A 6,801-nucleotide genomic window follows, 5' to 3' on the forward strand; every position below is an offset into this window, starting at 1 on the left:
GTGCTCAGGGGTTAGTTACTCTTGGCTCTGCATTCAGAAATTATTCCTGGCAGGCTTGGGGGACCATATGGGATGCCAGGAATTGAACCCGGGTCCATCCTGGGTTGGCCGGGTGTAAGGCAAATGCCCCACTGCTGTGCTATCTCTCCAGCTCCCCATAGTCACATTTGTAGTGTGATGTTCTCTGCATTTTGTGATGGGGATGTGGGTGGCAAGGGAGTGAAGCAGAGCAGTTGGGCTCCTCTGGTTCTGCCCTTTGTAGGCGTGGCCTGCTCACCTACCTTGATGTGGCTTCATGCAAACTTCTGGGAGAGGTTGATCCCAGCACTCGCAGCCTCAAATTTTGGACAGCAGCCACAATAGAAAGCATATGGTAGTGATCAGGCTATGCCTTTTCTATTTTTGTATTTTGGATATTAATCTTTTATGAGACATGTGGCTTGATAATATTTTCTCCCATTTGGCGGGTGTCTGCTTACTTCCTTGGAAATATCCTTTTATATAGAAAATTTTAATAAAGTCTAATTTAACTACTTTTATGTTGCCTGTACTTTGCTGTCATATTCCTCCAAATCATTACCCAATCCAATGTCAGAAAAAAATTGTTTTCTTCTAGTAGTTTAATAGTGTTTGCTTTCATATTTAGATGTTTGGTTTATTTTGAGTTCTGCATATTTTGTATATATTATAAGGTCAAGCCCAACATTATTCTTTTGCTCCTGAATATTCAGGGTTCTTAGCACCATCTGCTAAAAGAAATACTTTTCCTCATTGAAAGGTTTTTGGCATTATTAAAACCAATTGCCCATAATGCAAGGATTTATTTCTGAGTTCTCTTTTTTACCCACTAGTTTTATGTCAGACCTATGAAAGTACCAAACTATTTTGATTACTGTAATTTCATAGTGCATCTTGTAATCAGGAAATGAGAGTCTTACAAATGCTGTTTTTGGCCACAAAATGATGATTTTGGCCACTCAAGCTCCCTTGAGACTCCATGTAGATTTTAGGATGAGTCTTTTTGTTTCTCCCAATGAACACTTATATTTTCATAGGCATTTTCTTGATCTTCTATCTTATTCAGGGGGAGCATTGCTGATTTAATGACATCTTCCAATTTATGAACACAGGGTGTTTCCCATGCATTTATGTATTCTTTTATTTTGGGGGATCTGTTGCTCCCAAGTAGTGTTCAGAGGGCCTGGGAGCCACTCGCAGTAATACACAGTAGCTGGGCTGATGCTGTGCTCCTCTGATCCTTCTTGACCCTCTCCTGACTCTCCCTACCCTCCTCTGACCCTCCTATGATCCTCCTCTGACCTTCTGACTCTTCTTGGGCCTGACCCTCTGATGCCTGAGACTTTCAGAGCCTCCCAAGCAGTGCGTAAGGACTTTCAGGAATAATGCTGAAAACCATGTGAGATTGAATCTGGGTGCCCTAACCCCTTGACTCTCTCTCTCTCTCTCTCTCTCTCTCTCTCTCTCTCTCTCTCTCTCTCTCTCTGGCTCTTTGATTAGTTTCCCTTTCATTTCTTTCAGCAGTGTTTTGAGTTTTCATGTATAAATCTTTTACTTTGGTGCTCAGCTTGTTCCTAAATGGTTTTTATTATTTTTTTGTTACTATCATAAATGGAATTGTTTTTCAAGTTCCCTTTTTAGGTTGCTCATTACTAGTGGATGGAAATGTAATGGACTTTTGTTGGCTTTTATTTTTTATCCTGCAATATGGCCTGATGCATTATAATAATGTATGTATGTATGTATGTATGTATGTATGTATGTATGTATGTATGTATGTGTGTGATCTCAAAGCATTTTGCAGCTAGCCTTGTCGTATACAGATTGATAGACATTGTTTTTTTTCTTTTCCAATTGGAAATGCCCCTTATTTCCTTTTCCTTTCCTAAATGTTCCAACTGGAATTTCCAGTTCCATGTTGACTAGAAATGATAAAAGTGTTCATCCTGTTTCTGTTATACCTTATCTTTGAGGAAACACTTTAAGTTTTTTGCCCCCTGAGAATGGTGTTAATTGTTGATTTTATAGATAACCTTTATCTTGTTGAGGTGACTGGTGGATTTTGTAAAGACATTAGATATAGATTTAGAAGCAACGTGATTCCAGTATTTTCTTCTTCTGGCATCAGATGCTTATGAAGTAGCAGAACTTGTCCACTGGAGGTGGATCAGGATGGCTCTGATATCTTGGTTATTGCAGTCTTAACACCGAGAGTGTCCCTCTGGCAGAATTTTATTTCTCATCCTACATTCTTTTTCCAATGCCTGGTTATATCTACAGGAAAAATCTGTGTAATGTTTCATCTTTAACACTTCTTTTTAACACAGTTATAATTTTCTTTCTTCTGTTAAAAAATAGTAAAAGTAGAGTTTTCTGTTTTAGTGCTATTAGTAAACATTAGTATCTATGGACATTTTGATGTCTTATTTGACTTGTATTTGCTTTGCCTTCTATTCCTGGCAAGAGACACCACTTATTTTTAATAAGATTTTCTGCTTATTTTTAACCTGTAGAATAATTACACAGCACAAAATTTTTATTTTAAAAAAATAAGTGCAGCAAACTAATATATGAGAGAACTGACCTTTTAAAAGTCATGAAAATGCATTCATTTGATTAAGGTCTAATTTCCTAGTGCCAAAAAAAGGAGTGAGAAGCAGGTTTGTTTTCCACAAAATGAAGCAGGGTTTTGCATGGCTAGGACAGATGTGTAGATTGTCTAGATAGATTTAATGATGCTGCAACTTTCCTAAATCCAGTGAGAGAGAGAGAAGGATGTGGTGTTTACTCGAGGAGGTTTGAAAGATGGTAGAGATATATGCTTTGTATATATATATATATATATATATATATATATATATATATGCTATATATATACATATATATGTAGATATATGCTTTGTAGAGATATATGCTTTAAATGGACCATTTGTGTTTGTTTCATCTGTGTCCAGAGGGTAAAGAACAGAATTTCTGGCTTGGAGTTTTGTTAGACCAGTGGGCTGGATTGCATTTTTGTGGTTCCAGGTTGCCTTGGAGTATTGACCACTTGACTCCAACCCTACCTAATTATTACAGTCAAAGATTCCAAAGAGGCTTCCCAAGTGTGTAAGAATCAATCCTTAAAATCCCATTGTGATAGTATAGCAGGTAGGGTCCTTGGCTTATTTACAAATCACCCGACTTTGAACCCTGACACTACATGTGGCCTTGCCAGGAGTAATACCTGAGCCTAGGGCAAGGATTAAATCCCAAGTACTACCAGGTATAGCCCTCAAAAAAAAAAAAAGGCAAATAAAATCTCATTGTTTTGAGAGGCAAGTACATTTTTACAGACAATTGCAAAGTTGTGGCAAGACTGATAGCACAAGTGTGGTCAGGGCATTTGCTTTGTGCATGGCTGATCCGTGTTTAATCCCTGGCATTCCATATGGTTCTATGAGCCTACAGGAGTAATTTCTGAGTGCAGAACCAGGACTAACCCCTGAGCATTGCCAGGTAGCCCTAAAAACAAAACAGGAGCAACAAAAAAACATTGAGAAGCCACTTCTGCATGTAAGGAAGGACGATTAACTTCAACTTTGTTAAGATCTATCCAGTGATGCACAGAAAATTCAAGAAAAAAATGAAACACTTACTTGGAGGTGTCCAATCCCAATGCCCTAAAAAGGATTATGGATGAACTTGTTATTAAGATAGACAGCAGTAGTACGTGTGGAGATACTAAAAATTTCTGGGCTGAGGGCAGACCAGAATGATTGAAGTCAAGGAATGATAGTCAAGACCATCTGTTACTGTGCACCGAATACATCAGCGCTTCTGATCTTGATGTTGTTGAACATTGAATTCATTTAACTCCTCTAGTTCTGAGCATCTCCCCATCAGATGACCTTTGCATATTACTTGGTTATTGACAGGGAAAGAAAATGCTCGCTACCAGGCTTAGAGGAATCTGCTCTGTGTAATAATAATTTTAAATGAAAAACTAATGAATATCTCAATTTTCAACGTTCATCTTGAGAACGTGAGTAATAGGATGCTGCAAAGGAAAACAGACCCATAGTTGGTGTGCTGGCAAAGTGGGGGGCTCAGACTCCAAAGTAGAGGTGTAGATGCCAGATAGTAAGATCAGCTGTGAGGTAAAGGCAGGTTTACCCCCGGGGTATTATAGGCACCCATGGGAGAGGACCCATATCCAGTTCTTTCTGGTGCCAGTGTGTGTTAGTCCTCCTCCCCAAATTACAAATAAGGAACTCAATCAATATATGAAATTATGAAATATTGAGTGCTTTTGAATTGTTCCATCATATTGACCAACTGGAAAAGTGTGATCAGTTCCACTTGGGTGGAAATGAATTTATCTGGCTTACTTCAAGTTTATATAATGATCTATTTGCAATGTTCTATGTTGCATTTAAGCTTTCAAGGCTCTCCCCCTGGCTCTTTCTCTCTTCCTTTCACCCCCCCCTCCTCTACTGTCTTTCCACACATAGATAGTACCTAAATACTTACATCCCAGGCTAGGAGAAGGCAGAGGGTAAATAATGCAGGTAGCCTTTGCTTCCAAATCTCTTTGGATCTCAGCCCTATAAGGAGGAAGAGGCAGGGAGAGGAACAAATGAGTAGTAATGCCATTGCTTCCTAGTGTTTGCTAACCAAATACTCATCTGAGAGATTAAAACATTGGAGCTGATTTGGCTCTAACAAGAGCATGGTGAGAAAGGTGCCATAGTAATCCATGATACAAATGAGGGAAGCTGAGGCACAAAGAAGGTCAGTAACTTGTCTGGTGTCACAGTTAGAAGAGGGAAACTTTAGGATTGAAGGGTGAGTTTGGTTCTTAGACCCATACTAACCTAACCCTTCAATACTAACCTCATGTAGTCAGAAGTGGACCACCAGAGGAGGTGCATGAGGTTGCCATTGGACCTTCAAAGAGAGGCACTTTGTGCCAAGGATGGTGCTGTTGTGGTCGAAAGAAAGAATGACAGATGCCATTGGTCAAAGATGCAAGAATAGAATCCGATGGTGTTGGACAGGAAGCATCTAGATCCTCACAAAGGCATCTAGTTATCTGTTGAGGAGAAAAGCCCATGAAAGTCTCCAAGAAACTTTATTTTATTGTCATCATGAACATCTGAGCCCCAATGACATCTGGGACAGCTGATCCTTTGCTTGTCACCAAAGATGAGTATCTGATGGCACCTAATACCTTCCTGGTGCTTACAGCAGGGAGAAAACAGTTGAAGAGCATGCTCCTGGGATGCCAGGCAGGTGGATCCACTTGCAGACCCCAATTCACTTTTCCTGCCTGATGAGAAGGTGAGGAAGGGGGTTCCCAGACAGATGGCCTCTGAAGGATGAGTAGGAATTGACAGGTGGTAATAGTGGTGGGGAAGGCAAGGGTGGAAATCTGAGATACTGTCATCAGTTGAACAGAAGCTGGGAAGGAGAGAGAGCCAGAGCAAGAGGCAAGGCTGGAGGGATAATCAGAGGTCAGTGCATGTAAGGCCTTGCATATTAGGTACCTGAGTTTGAACTCATTCCTGTGAGCAAGGTTCAAGAAACTTTTGGAGATGCCCTCCATGGTAAATATAACATTGATTACTAAGCATTTCCCACAGATCTAGATCTTTATGGTTTATTGCTTCCTCACAGCAACCCCTAATAGGATGTTATTATTCAACCCATTTCACAGGTAAAGGAACTGATGAAAAGAAAGGAAGAAACTTGCCCCCAACCACTCATCTGGCTAGTGGGAGAGCTGGGTTTAAACTTAGATTCAAATTCCAGAGGCTGCATGTTTACTCTTTAGGCAAATTGAATTGGTTAGGGTGGACCCTGCTGTTGGCCATGAAAAACTCCTGTCTCCAAGCTGGCAGATTTCTGCCCGCCCAGGTCTCCCTCACCTGCGTCTCCAATAAGCTGAGCTGGTGCAAATCCCTTCCCTTTGCAATTCGGTTTCAGAGTGTGTCTGGCGGAGGCGAGATGAATTTGAGTTTAATCTTGCATGCCTAACGAACTCACAGAGGTATCTCAGAAATTCTCCTGCTTCTATTAGTGAGATAGTGTGTGAGGCTTAGTTCTCCTGACAGGCAGTTTTATCATTATTTTTAAAGCAGGGACTTGTCTCGAATAGTTCAGACAGTGTCAAAAGGAGAGATAACAAACCTCTGAGAATAAAATGTCGGTGGAGGAAGGGAGCTAAATGGCAGCAGTTCAACCCCCACAATAGAGCCAAAGAAAAGAAATTGCCCATTGGCCCACCCTCCAACTTCTCTGCACTATCTGTTGATGGGGTATCTTTTGGGCTTCTGGGGGAGCAATGTGGTGAGAGACTAGGTGGGAATTCCGGGAGAGGGGACAGTGGGGGCTGAGTTTGAATTATGGCTCACACCCATTTTGGCTGAATCAAGACCACCAGCAATTGACTTAAGTCTTTCCAGAATTTACCATTTCCATTTAGAAAATGAGAAGGGGAATCTGAAGATTAAGTGGTGCTTTGGAAGCCCTCCCTAAATCATGGTTTCAGTCCAAGAACAACAGAAAGGTAAAGAAAACTAAACTTGGGGGAGTTACTCTTGTAAGACAGATATACCAACAAGTATACTTTCTGGAATGCACAGAGAATTATGAGACTAGAAAGGAGAGTGAATTGGTGGCTGGAAAGGTGAGGAAAAGCTTGAATAGGTAAGGTTTCTTTAGGGCCTTAGAAGATGGGTACAAATACACTTTGAGAAAATACTTCCCAATAAGAGGAGCCATAGTGGTAATGAGGCTGAG

The sequence above is a fragment of the Suncus etruscus genome, chromosome 15, assembly GCF_024139225.1.
Source record: "Suncus etruscus isolate mSunEtr1 chromosome 15, mSunEtr1.pri.cur, whole genome shotgun sequence".
Lineage (NCBI taxonomy): Eukaryota > Metazoa > Chordata > Mammalia > Eulipotyphla > Soricidae > Suncus > Suncus etruscus.